Source organism: Oryctolagus cuniculus, chromosome 18 (assembly GCF_051225735.1).
Source record: "Oryctolagus cuniculus isolate XC-2025 breed Fujian yellow rabbit chromosome 18, ASM5122573v1, whole genome shotgun sequence".
In the NCBI taxonomy this organism is placed as follows: Eukaryota; Metazoa; Chordata; class Mammalia; order Lagomorpha; family Leporidae; genus Oryctolagus; species Oryctolagus cuniculus.
In genome coordinates this window covers 75,882,032-75,895,516 of record NC_142884.1, presented here as the reverse complement: position 1 = coordinate 75,895,516, position 13,485 = coordinate 75,882,032, and the positions used below count along the sequence as shown (strand labels likewise).

The 13,485-nt window shown below is 58.4% G+C and overlaps 1 protein-coding gene across 7 annotated transcripts in view; it reads left to right on the top strand.

Moving 5' to 3' along the window:
• Window positions 1-2,251: 2,251 nt before the first annotated feature.
• MBTPS1 (membrane bound transcription factor peptidase, site 1) overlaps window positions 2,252-13,485 on the top strand; it is a 67,121-nt gene continuing 55,887 nt past the window's right edge. For 2 of the 7 annotated variants that reach the window (XR_016224641.1, XM_051847327.3), the window contains exon 1: window positions 2,252-2,410. The gene's annotated coding sequence lies outside the window, so the exon portion shown is untranslated. Of the gene's footprint in view, window positions 2,411-5,989; window positions 6,100-8,420; window positions 8,597-13,485 lie in introns of all 7 variants that reach the window. The other 5 variants (XM_089319036.1, XM_089319035.1, XM_051847328.3 and 2 more) reach the window with 5 other exon arrangements.

Genomic DNA, 13,485 nt, shown 5'->3' with positions numbered 1-13,485 from the left:
AGCAGCCAGGCCACTATGAATCCAGGAACCCCACCCTGGTCTCCCCCACGGGTGTCAGGGGCCCAACACTTGGGCCATCTGCTGCTGCTTTCCCAGGCGCACTCGCAGGGAGCTGGATCTGAAGTGGAGCAGCCGGGACTTGAACCAGCGCTCACGTGGGACGCCGGGCCGCAGTGCCGGCCCCGGCCTGACCGCTGCACCGCTGGCTGGTTCTGCCGTCTCCTGGGGATGCTTGGGCAGAGTTCATGCCTTTTCTGAGGACCCTGAGAAACTTCGGCTGCCAGGGTCCAGGCTGCTGATGGCATGAAGACCCTGGGATGGTGAGGCGGGTGAGCGGGAGGCGGGCAGGGTGGCCAGAGCCGTGACCTCCTGAGCAGCTCACTGACGGTGGAGGTCGGGGTCTGTGGTGAAGCACGCGGATAAGGGATATGGCTCCTCCGGCCCTAGTCGTCTGGCTGGTTGCTGGTCTGAAGTCTCCCACATCCCCTGCAGGTCCTCATTCAGGAGAAGGCTGCCCCGTGTGCGGGTGAACAGCCTGGTTGTAGCGCAGCTGTGGCAGCCCAGGGCCATCTGCAGGTGGTGGTGCACACTGAGCTCAGCCAGCACTCTCCTCCGTGCAGCTCTGGGAGGCCTGCGGCCAGCGAGCACCAGCGTCACACACGGCCCCACAGCATGCCGGGGCAGGCCGGGAGTGGAGGTCTCCATGGAGCAGCCCACTTAGGCCCCATCCTGCCTGCACACACGGCCTTAACGTCCGCCTCCGAGCTCACAGAGGTCTTGCTGAAGCCACCCTCGGTGCCGCCAGCTGTGTGGGTCCACTAGGACCCCCAAGAGCTCTCTACAGCAGACCCAGGGACCCGGGGTGCAGCTGCACCACTGGCATTAGCACAACACAGCGTTTAGTCTGAATGAAGAGCTTCCTTCCCAGGTAACTGCTGTGTTCCCTACGAGAAGCGGGAGTCCAGGAAGTTCAGCACCTGGAGTGGGGGGACAGCCCTGGTGGCCGGCCCCAAGTGACCTCTCTCTGTGCCAGGAAGGGCCCCATTACCCTCTCCCCTGCAGTGGGGGAACGGTGTGCAGTTCTCTGGTCGGCTGCTGCAAGGCTGTTACTCAGTGGCCTGGCTGTCATCCCTGGGCATGATGAACCTAGTCCAAGTCGGAACAGTGACTAGTCCTATTTAAGATACAACGCTGGGGCGCAGCAGGTTAAAGCCCTGGCCTGAAGCAGCCGCCTCCCATATGGGCACTGGTTCGGGTTCCAGCTGCTCCACTTCCTATCCAGCTCTGCTGTGGCCTGGGAAAGCAGTGGAGGATGTCACAGGTCCTTGGGCCCCTGAGCCCATGTGGGAGATCTGGAAGAAGCTCCTGGCTTCGGATTGGGGCAGCTCCGGCCATTGCGGCCATCTGGGGAGTGAACCAGCGGATGGAAGACACCTCTCTCTTTCTACCTCTCTCTCAGAGTCAAATAAATCTTCAAAAAAAAAAAAAAAAAAAAAAAACCAATGCTTTCCTCCGTAGATCTGCAAATCCCAAGCTCATCCAATCCCGAGGCCCAAGAGGGCTCGATCGGAAACCCCAGCTCAGGGCTGGCACAGCCGGGGCCCAAGGAGGCTGAGCGGCTTGCTCGGAACCGCAAAGCGCAGGTGCATTCCACGCACCCGGCTGAGCGCGTCAAAGCAAGACTCCCGCCGTGACGGCGTCCTGCGTTACCGTGGGCGCACTGCTCCGGAAAGACCCCGAGCAGCTCCGTCCTGCTCCTACCGAGAACTCCAGGGCTCCCTGTGCCCGTCACCCCGTCACCGCAAGGAGGACCGGGCAGGCCTCTGGCCGCGGCCCGCGCGGGGGCTGCGGGAACCCAGGAGGCAGGCCGGCCCTCGTCCAAGACCGGAGCCGCGCTGGTCCGAGGGGGCCCGGCACGGCCGCGCGGGCACGGCGGATGTCCGGAGTGGGTGCGGGCGGCGCTGGGCACTCGAGCTGCCCGGGCTTGGGGCGCGGGGACAGGCAGCGGGCCTCCGCCGAGGTCGGCCCCTGGACCCGGCGCAGCCCGGGCGCTCTCCGGCTCGCACCGGCCCTCCGCGCTCCGCGCCGGCTTCCCCGCCTCCCGCCCGGCACCGCGTTCCCGGCCCGGGACCGCAGATGTCGCGAGACCTCGCGCCCCGCCGGCCCCGGCCCGCGCCCCCGGCGTCCGGAGCGCGCACGCAGGCCCCGGGCGCGCGGGGCACGCAGGGCACGCAGGGCACGCAGGGCCGGCGGGGCGACGCTCCCAGCGCTCCCCGCGGCGAGCCGCTCGCCCGCGCGCCCCGCTCGCGAGAGTTGGAGGTAAACAGCCCCGAATGGAGCGCCGAGGCGTGCTGGCCGCCGCCGCGCCGGTGCCCCGGGCCCTCCGGACGCGAGCCTGAGGCGGCCGCAGGTACGTGCGACGCCCGCGTGCTCGGCGGAGCCGGCCGGGCCCTCGGCGTGTGGAGCCCGCGTGCCGCCGCCGCGGCCGCCCCGCCGGCTCCCTGGCCGCCCGCGGGCCGCGGCCGCCGTCCGGACGCGCCGTTTGGCTCCGCTCGAGCGGGCGGAGGAGCCCGCCGGGCGCGGCCCGCGCTGCCGGGTTCCGCTTGCTTTCCCTTCAGTGCGGGCGGGACGCCCGTGCAGGCCGCGCGGGGGTGCCGTCGGCCGACTCCCGGGACCAGCGCGCGTGCGAGCCTGGAATCGTGCTGCCTCGCTCCCCGGAAACTGCTCCCGGTCAACATCGTTAAAACAAAAAAAAAAGATGGGCGAGACAGGCGTTCGCTCCCCGGGGGCCCGCCGCCGCCGCCGGACGGCCCCCGCGTGGATGCGGCGGCGGGAAGCTGAGCCCGGCCCGGATGCGGGGCGCGGGGCTGACCGCGTCGGCCTCGGCCAGATGTCCGCCAGGCCCCCGCGGGGCTCGGCTTGTCCGTCCGGGCGCCGAGAGGCGGTGCGGGGAGACCTCGGCGGGAGCCCTGGCTCCGGGGCGGCTGCCGTCGTGCGGGTCTCGGCGGATGCGCGCATCAGAGGGGGTTAAATAGCAGCCGCACCCCCCCCCCCCGTCTTCCTAATTTGCGGAGTCCCTCCCCTTTTATGTAAATTTGCTGAAGTGACAGGTGGAGGACCCCGTAGCTCACCTGTCCCGAGTGATGCGGCCGGCGGTTTCAATGTGCCCACGTGTGGCCGTCATCACGGAGCTGCTTTGGGACCATTTCTGTCACCCCAGGAAGACCCCTGTGCCTGTTTCCAACCCCAGTCAGCGAGAGAGAGGGAGGGGGAGGGGGAGGGGGGGAGGGAGGGAGGGAGGGGTCTCATCCGCTGGCTCGCTCCCCAGGTGGCCACAGCAGCCGGGGCTGGGCCAGGCCAGTGCCTGGAGCCGGCGGGTGAGGGGCCAGAGCACTCGGTCCGCTCCTCCTCTCCCAGAGGCGTCCGCAGGCATCGGGAGCGGAAGCGCAGCCGCCGGGACTTGAACCAGCACCGTGTGGCTCGTGGGCTCTGCAGGCGGCGCTTAGCCCCCGGGCCTCGGCTTGGAGGAGCCGCCGTGGGAGCCCGCAGCAAACCCGGGAGGCCAGGGCTCAGGCGAGCCGCGCGCAGCTGCTGGCCGGGTCTTGAGCACCGGGGTGGGCTGGAGTCCTGGATCTGCTGTGCTAGAAACGCTGCAGCTGTTGAGAGCAGGGCTAGGCCTTGTGTTGGACGTTTGGGCAGGGCAGTGAAGACGCCGGTTTCCTGCAGTGTTGCCTGAGTCGGGTTGGGAGCTGATGAAGGCAGCTGGTTTCTCCTTCCTTGATTGCTAATCCTGGCATTGTCTTTTTGCTTGAGGGTGGATTTAAAGCAAACTGAGGGGGTGTGAAGTCCGGGAGGGCCTCACGCGTGGCCGGGCTAGTGCCGGAGGCTGGGGCGGATACGGTGGGGCAGCAGCAGTGGCAGGCAGTGTAGACTCAGGTTCTCACTGGGCACGCACCAGGCTGCGTTGTTGGTTTCTTTTCTTTTCTTTTTTTTTTTTTTTAAAGATTTATTTATTTATTTGAAAGTCAGAGTTACACAGAGAGAGAGAGACAGAGAGAGAGAGAGAGGTCTTCCATCCGATGGTTCACTCCCCAGGTGGCCTCACTGATGGTAAGCCAGGAGCCAGGGTATCTTCCAGGTCTCTCACATGGGTGCAGGGGCCCAAGGACTTGGGCATCTTCCACTGCTTTCCCAGGCCACAGCAGAGAGCTGGATCGGAAGTGGCTCAGTCAGGTTTAAGAATACACTTTTAGGTCATCGAAGAAGGAAGGACGTACTCTTCCCTGAAGGGAGGAGAGAACATCCACTTTGCTCATGGCCGTGTCCAAATCCCGATGGAGTCTGTGGTCACACAAGGCTTCCACAGGGCAGCCCATGGCAGGAGCCTCGGGTGATCACTGACGTCTTGAATGAGAGCGTCACGTTAAAGGAACAGAAGTCACCGCACCACTCCCCGTGTAGCACCTCCGTCCTCACTGAGTATGAGAATCGACTGCAAATTTCGTCCCTAAACTGTGCTGTGTTGTGTGTGTGTGTGTGCGTGTGTGCAAACTGTTGAAATCTATGCTTAGCATGGAGTTGGTCCTTTGTATATAAAATCAAACTAAAAATGAACCATAACGAAAAAGGAGATGGGAGAGGGAGAGGGAGGTGGGTGGGAGGGGGGAGAGGGGTGGGTATGGGGGAAGAACCACTGTATTCCTAAAGTTGTACCTATGAAAAAATGCATTCATTGGGGGGTGAACCAACGGCAAAGGAAGACCTTTCTCTCTGTCTCTCTCTCACTGTCCACTCTGCCTGTCAAAAAAAAAAATGTTACAGGGAAGAAAAAATACACCTTTACCTTAAGGTAGTGTGCCTGGCATTGCCTAAATGTTAGCCTATTAAACAGTGGTAATACAGCCAAGTATGCAGGTAGTTTTGAAGGGGGTGGTTTTTCAGCCAACTTTTAATTAAACTGAATAGCACCCTTCCATGGCCTGAACAGAATAAAGTCTTCTCTGGAATTAGTTGAGTAGCTGGTTGTTAAAAAGCAAAGCACAGCTGCACAGTTAGATGATTCCTGGGGAATACAAGTCATTTCCTCTCAGGTTCTTTTTTCAAAAAAATAATTTCAGGTCTGTTTTAGACCTGTAAGTGTAACCTTCGTGTTACTCTCTTGTGGACACTGGGAGGGGAAGAGCCCAGGCTGTCGGGTACATCAGGTGCTCGCCTCAGTGGGGCGTCCTGTGCCTTGTCTCCCACTACCCAGACACCTCAGCAAGTCCTCCTGGTGCCTGTCGCTGGAGCTGTGTTCTCCATTCAGTATCTGACCTCAGATCTCGTTTTGATTACACCTGTATTCGAGTTGTAATCATACTTGCAGAAAATCCACAGGTATGGAAATACCATCTGTTAGGACATGCCTTCGTGTGAAAAGATAACCAAGTCTTCTCCATGGAGAATCACTAGAAATGAAATGCATTCCACACCTGGTGGGTCCAGCCGCAGTCCGAGGAAGGCCCTGTGGGAAGGTGACACTGGAAGTGACAGGCCTGTTAGAGTGGACAGCTAGGAGTGGACTGTCCAGCCGGTGTCTTCCTTGGCTGCAAGGGAGCTGCCAGCCAACAGTCGGTTGGAGGCCGGTCCCTTTAAGCCCTGTTAAGTGTACAAATAACGTTAAAGGAAATGTATCAGACTTTTCACAGTCAGCAGAAAATTGTGACTTGTTTCAGAATATTACAAAAAGGTTTACTGAAGTATTTAAATGATACATGTCTGTCTAGATATAAAAGTAAGTTCTATTTGTAAAATATAAAAATAGAATGAAGAAGAAAATGATCTGTAGTCATGAATGAAAGGTAGAACTACTATTAATTACTATTTTCGCGTGTGTCTTTCAGTGGTATTTTTTCCTGTGCACAGACAGTTTTACAAGTCGGAATCTGTGTCCTGTGTGTATCCTGTGCATAAACTGTGTTACTCAGTGTCTTCCTCCTCCTCTTCCCAGATCCTGTTGCTGCTGTAACAAATTACCACAAACGTCGCTACAGACCACCGGTCTCCTACCTCTCGGTCTGGGGTGGAAGTCCAGGATCCGTCTCCCTGGGCTCAGCGAAGGTGTGGCAGGGCCACTGCCCCAGGGAGCCCTCAGGAGAGAACCTGTTTCCTGGCCTTGTCAGCCTCTGGGGGCCACCTGCGTCCCTGCTGATGCACCTCCCGCGGCGGAGACCCTTGTCACTATGTCCTGGCCCGCTGGGTGATCTCAGGTCCCTCGTACACCACCCCCGGAGTCTCCCTGGCCACAGGAAGTGACATCGTGGGTTCTGAGGACAGGGACTTTCTTCGCCTTCAGTGGGAGCCTCATTTGTGGTTGCCCTGTGGCCTTCCCTGGTGTGGGTGGTTGTTTAGCCAGTCTGCAGGTTCTCCCAGGTAGGGTCTCACAGTCCGCTCCCTGGGATGTCAGCCGTGGCGTGCACTCACACTGACGTTCCCAGGGGGACTGCGCACGGCAGGCTCCTCCCTCGGAATGTGGCCCCCGGAGCCAGGCTGCTCCCCCTCGCTGGCCCTGGTCCCCAAGCAGTGGCCTAGCTCTCCTGCGCTGCGGCTTTCTCATGTGGACAGCTTATTGTGAGGGTTAAATGAGCTCTTCCTTGTAAAATACGTAGAAGCCTGCCTGCCACAAAACAAACGGCGAGTTAGTTTTTTATTACTGAATTTACTAGACTCAAAGTTTTTTATGTCCATTTTTTTTAAAAAAAGTTTAACCTTTTGAATAAAGATTTATTTTATTTAAAAGGCGGAGTGACCAAGAAGGAGACACAGAGAGAAGAGGTGATCTTGCGTCTGCTGGTTCACCCCACATGGTCGTGATGGCCGGTGCTGTGGGTGGCAGGAACCCAAGTGCTTGGGCTGTCATCCAGTGCTTTGGGCAGGGAGTGGAGCATCTGACTCAGACTGACGGCCCAGCTCCCTGCGCCACAACACCAGCCCCCGTCCATGTGAAGAGTTCTAATACGTACTGGCAAACTGCCATTTCAAAAGGGTGTAAGAATTTTTAAAAATACTTGCCAGTGACTTCTGGGGGTACTTTTATTGCATTCGTTGAATTCTGGAGCATGGTTTGCATTATATATTAGGTTCTTCAGTTTTTTTTTCTGTCAAATGTTACTAGATTTTTATAATGTAAACCAGAGAAACAGGTTAAGTTTGACAGAAATTTACAGTGAATCTTTTCAATAAATGTGCTGGGGGCTAGAGTTGTAAGTGGGTGAAGCTGCCACCTGTGACGCCGGCCTCCCGTGGGGGCACTGGTTCTAGTCCCATCTGCTCCACTTCCATCTCAGCACCTTGCTGCCACACCTAGGAAAGCAACGGAGGGTGGCCTAAGTGTTGGTCCCCTGCCACCCGGTGGGAGACTGGGTTGCAGTTCTAGGCTTCTGGCTTTGACCTGGCCCAGCCCTGGCTTTTGCAGCTACTGAAGGGTGAACCAGCGAGTGGAAGGTATCTGTCTCTCTCTCTCTCTCCCACCTTGTAATTCTGCCTTTCAAGTCTAAAAAAAGAGAGAAAAATCTTTCGATTCCTTAGAGTGAGATGTGTCGATGCCCCTCTGTATCCAGGTGTTCTGTATCCTTGGATTAAACCAATCGGACTAAGGGTATTTTCTTTAAAAAAAAAAAAAAAAAAGCGTGCAGAACACGCAGCCTGTCTTGTCATTCTCTGAACTGCAGTACCTCAAGTGTTTCCATACGTTTTGGTCCTCTGTAACTGGACACGACTAAGCAGGGGTGGGGCGTGTGGCCCAGGGGCCGGGCGGCCTGCAGGTCACTGGCTCTGACCCTGCCGAGAAGCTGCGGACAGTGTGTGAGATTCAGTTACTCTGTAGCAGGCTGATTTTTAAGTGGACAGCTTTGTACAGCCTGCAGATCATGCCGTACACATCCACGTGGCCCTTGGCAGAAGAAAGGCTTCTCGCCCCGATTTACAGTAACCCAGGAGATGCGCGTGGGTTCTATACAGATACTGCGCCGTTCTACGTGAGGGACTTGACGTGTGAAGATCTGGGGGTCCTGGAGGAAGCGCCCGGGGGATAGTGATTATCCTGGTTAGCTCGCCCCGCCTCTTCTGATATTTGTAACAGTTACCTTGATTTCCATCACCTTAGGATGGATTCCAGCTGTGCATCTTTGTCAGGAAGCTGGAGAGGTGATACCTGGCTGTTCCCAGGGCATCCGCTCAGCTAGGCCCAGGTCCCGTATCCTGTTGCTGGGTAGCTTGGGGAGTCCCCAAGTGAAGGGTGAGGGGTGAAGAGGCACGTTGAGACTAATACCTCATTCTCCAGAGAGGCAGTGACAGAAGGAAAGACAACACACATACACACACACGCATGCACACTTGTGCACACACACACCCTCACCCTCTATCGCTGGTTTACTCCCCAGGTGCCACAACAGCGGAGCCTGGATCTCCACGGTGGGTGATGGGAACGCAGCTCCCGTGGTGTGCTCTGGCAGGAAACTGAATTGGCCGCAGAGGTGGGATCCAGTTCCAGGCACTCCAGTATGGGATGCTGGCGTCCCAAGCATGGCTTAACTGTTGTGCCACAGTCCCCACTCCTGTGAGTTTATTGTACTTGTGTCCTTGTGGGCTCCTGTTTCCTATTTTATTGAGTAGGTAAGGGTCTCTTACTTTCCTTCTTTACCGGGAAGCTCAGAGTGCCTCAGATTTGGCCAGTGGGAGCCCCTCCAAAGTGACATCTGTGTCACCTTTGACATGTTCCCGTCATTCTGTGGGGTATAGGAAGTTGTTTCGGATGCATCTTGTCCTTACCTTGCCAGCCTGTAGCCAGCTTTCTCTGAAGAGCCTGGCTTCATGTCTTGAAGAATGGTATTTAGAAAGCCAGATCAGGCCGGCGCTGTGGCGCAGCGGGTTAACGCCCTGGCCTGAAGCGCCGGCATCCCATATGGGCGCCGGTTCGAGACCCGGCTGCTCCACTTCCCATCCAGCTCTCTGCTATGGCCTGGGAAAGCATTAGAAGATGGCCCAAGTCCTTGGGCCCCTGCACCCAAGTGGGAGACCCAGAAGAACCTCCTCTGGCTCCTAGCTTTGGATCAGCGCAGGTCTGGCCGTAGCGGCCAATTGGAGAGTGAACCATCGGATAGAAGACCTCTCTCTCTGTCTCTCTCTCTCTGCCTCTCCTCTCTCTGTGTAACTCTTTCAAGTAAATAAATAAATCTTTTAAAAATTTTTTTAAAAAAGCCAGATCTCTGGCCGGCGCCGCGGCTCACTAGTCTAATCCTCCGCCTAGCGGCGCCGGCACACCAGGTTCTAGTCCCGGTCGGGGCGCCGGATTCTGTCCCGGTTGCCCCTCTTCCAGGCCAGCCGTCTGCTGTGGCCAGGGAGTGCAGTGGAGGATGGCCCAGGTGCTTGGGCCCTGCACCCCATGGGAGACCAGGAAAAGCACCTGGCTCCTGGCTCCTGCCATCGGATCAGCGCGGTGCGCCGGCCGCAGCGCGGCGGCCGCGGCGGCCATTGGAGGGTGAACCAACGGCAAAAAGGAAGACCTTTCTCTCTGTCTCTCTCTCTCACTGTCCACTCTGCCTGTCAAAAAAAAAAAAAAAAAAAAAAAAAAGCCAGATCTGGGGCCAGCGCTGTGGTATAGCAGGTAAGGCTGCCGCCTGCAGTGCCAGCGTCCCATATGGGCACCGGTTCAAGTCCCAGCTGCTCCACTTATGATCTAGCTCTCTCCAGTAGAAGATGGCCCAAGTCCTTGGGCCCCTGTACCCATGTGGGAGACCAGGAAGAAGCTTCTGGCTCCTGGCTTTGGAACAGTGCAACTCCAGCTGTTGTGGCCAGTTGGGGAATGAACCAGCGGATGGAAGACCTTTCTCTCTCTCTCTCTCTCTCTCTCTCTGCCTCTCCTGTATTTATTTCTGTACATCTGTCTATTTGTATTGAAAATCTAGAGTTCATCCAAGCACTTCAGTTTCATTCTGATACCGGGTGGTTATTCAGTTTTTCCGTTTTTGTATTTATAGTCTCTGACAGTCAGGAAGCTCCCTTCTGTTATCTGTAAGTACCTGTTATTGGATCAAATTGGTTTTGTCTGGATGTGTGGCCTTCGGCCCATTGCCTGGACCGTCATCTTCCCCACTCAGTCTCTGACTGCGCACACGCCTGCCTCACCTTGCTCAGACTGCAGTACCCCGAAGGCCACTGTGGCTCTCCCACCTGTCCCCAGCACGGTGGCTCAGAAGTAGAGACCACTGTGGCTCTCCCACCTGTCCCCAGCACAGTGGCTCAGAAGTAAAGAGACCACTGTGGCTCTCCCGCCTGTCCCCAGCACGGTGACTTGGAAGTATAGAGGTGAGGAGGCGAGGGGAAAGGCTTCCTTTCACAACACGCGTCTGGTTGTCTGACGTGTGTGCCTGTCTGTCGGCGTTCTTTGGTTAACCTCTGCTTCCACTGGGTGACAGGCCTGTCCCGGAGAGGTGCTCCCGGGTTTGCATCATGCGCTGGGAACCAGGCGGGAGCAGTCGCTGGCCCAGCTGCACGGAGGGTCGCACGCTGGAAGCTGCAGTGTGTGCTTGCAGAGCCCCTCAGAAGGTGTCCGTGGGGACAGGGGGTCTTCCCGCAAGCAAGTTCGAGTGTACGGGTAGGGAGTAGGGGCCCAGGGCCCCGGGCTTTTACTTGCCTCCAGCCCCTTTAGTTTTCCTCAGAGGCAGTTTGCATTTTGAAGCCTTATTCTTGGCTTGGGGAGCTGTCAAGCCTCAGGCTCTGTTACAGGTTTTGAGCCATAGGTCTATCAAAATGCTATATTTTTTGTTTATTTAAGATGTATTTATTTGAAAGGCAGAGTTAGAAAGAGATTGAGATCTTCCATCTGCTGCTTCACTCCCCAAATTACTGCTATAGCTGAAGCCAGGCGAGTCCAAAGCCAGGAGTCAGGAGCTTCTGCGTCTCCCATGTGGGTGCAGGGTGCAAGCACCTGGGCCATCTTCCGCCGCCTTCCCAGACACATCAGTAGGGAGCTGGATCGGAAATGAAGCAGCTGGGACTCAAACCAGTGCCCATATGGGATGCCGGTGCCGCAGGTGATGGCTTTACCGGCTACACCACAGTGCTGGCCCCAGAAGTATGTCTCCTTCGAGCCTTGATTTTTCATGTGCCTTTTGGAACCTAAGCAGCTCAGCTGGATGAGACACAGCGGGAGGTGTCTCCCCGTCCTCCTCTCAGGCTTGCTGTTTCTGCCTCTGGGTTCTACACTTAGGCCGTCTCCTCCGGCCGGCCGCTGGTGGTTGTGGAGACACACGTGTGGCCCTCGGGTGACAGGTTGGTGCCGTGCAGTCTGGTGTGGCCCTCGGGTGACAGGTTGGTGCCGTGCAGTCTGGTGTGGCCCTCGGGTGACAGGTTGGTGCCGTGCAGTCTGGTGTGGCCCTCGGGTGCCAGGTTGGAGCAGTGCAGTCTGGTCTGGCCCTCGGGTGACAGGTTGGAGCAGTGCAGTCTGGTGTGGCCCTCGGGTGACAGGTTGGTGCAGTCTGGTGTGGTCCTCGGGTGACAGGTTGGTGCAGTCTGGTGTGGCCCTCGGGTGACAGGTTGGAGCAGTGCAGTCTGGTGTGGTCCTCGGGTGACAGGTTGGTGCAGTGCAGTCTGGTGTGGCCCTCGGGTGACAGGTTGGTGCAGTCTGGTGGCCCTCGGGTGACAGGTTGGAGCAGTGCAGTCTGGTGTGGCCCTCGGGTGACAGGTTGGTGCAGTCTGGTGTGGCCCTCGGGTGACAGGTTGGAGCAGTACAGTCTGGTGTGGCCCTCGGGTGACAGGTTGGAGCAGTGCAGTCTGGTGTGGCCCTCGGGTGACAGGTTGGTGCAGTCTGGTGGCCCTCGGGTGACAGGTTGGAGCAGTGCAGTCTGGTGTGGCCCTCGGGTGACAGGTTGGAGCAGTGCAGTCTGGTGTGGCCCTCGGGTGACAGGTTGGTGCAGTGCAGTCTGGTGTGGCCCTCGGGTGACAGGTTGGAGCAGTGCGGTCTGGTGTGGCCCTCGGGTGACAGGTTGGTGCCGTGCAGTCTGGTGTGGCCCTCGGGTGACAGGTTGGTGCAGTGCAGTCTGGTGTGGCCCTCGGGTCACAGGTTGGAGCAGTGCAGTCTGGTGTGGTCCTCGGGTGACAGGTTGGAGCAGTGCAGTCTGGTGTGGCCCTCGGGTGACAGGTTGGAGCAGTGCAGTCTGGTGTGGCCCTCGGGTGACAGGTTGGAGCAGTGCAGTCTGGTGTGGCCCTCGGGTGACAGGTTGGAGCAGTGCAGTCTGGTGGCCCTCGGGTGACAGGTTGGTGCAGTGCAGTCTGGTGTGGCCCTCGGGTGACAGGTTGGTGCAGTGCAGTCTGGTGTGGCCCTCGGGTGACAGGTTGGTGCAGTGCAGTCTGGTGTGGCCCTCGGGTGACAGGTTGGTGCAGTGCAGTCTGGTGTGGCCCTCGGGTGACAGGTTGGAGCAGTGCAGTCTGGTGTGGCCCTCAGGTGACAGGTTGGAGCAGTGCAGTCTGGTGGCCCTCGGGTGACAGGTTGGTGCAGTCTGGTGTGGCCCTCGGGTGACAGGTTGGAGCAGTGCAGTCTGGTGTGGCCCTCGGGTGACAGGTTGGAGCAGTGCAGTCTGGTGTGGCCCTCGGGTGACAGGTTGGTGCAGTGCAGTCTGGTGTGGCCCTCGGGTGACAGGTTGGTGCAGTGCAGTCTGGTGTGGCCCTCGGGTGACAGGTTGGAGCAGTGCAGTCTGGTGGCCCTCGGGTGACAGGTTGGAGCAGTGCAGTCTGGTGGCCCTCGGGTGACAGGTTGGAGCAGTGCAGTCTGGTGTGGCCCTCGGGTGACAGGTTGGTGCAGTGCAGTCTGGTGGCTTACTTGTGTGTTGGTGTGGCTGTTTTCTGGAAGAGGCCAGAATTCCTAAGCCTGTAGTCTCTCTCACTCGCACATGCCTCCTTGTGCTAAATCCTTCCTCTTGTTCGTCCTCTCTTGACCTCCCTCTGTGCTCTGTCAGTTGTCTCCTCGAGGAGAAGGCGCTGGATCGCCGGGACCCCCGAAGCCCCGGCCTCCCACCCTGATGCTTACCCTAAGTCTAGTGTGTTCAGAACAGAGCCCTGCCAGCGCCCCCAAACCAGCATCCCTGCTGTTTCCCTTGCGTCCGTTAGGCGCAGGCTCTGTTGGTCTGGGGGAAGAGGCCGTGCTGATCCCCCCACGGGCGTTCATGGCGCTCCGCCGGCTCTGCCTTCAGGTCTGAACCTGGTTCATGAGCTCTGCCACCTCCCGCCCCTGGGGTCCAAGCCAGCGTCCTCCTCGCTGGTTGTTTATGCACAGGAGCCTTCCAGGGGATGCCTGGCCTCTGCCTGTGTCCCCTCCCAGCAGGGGCCCGAGCAGTCCGGTTAAAATGTGCTGAGCTTGTGTCGCCTGTCTGCGCAGAACTGTGCTGCAGGGCTGTCCCTGGTCTTTCTCCCCAGTCACCGCTCACCTCCTGCTGTCCGTCTCCTCACTGT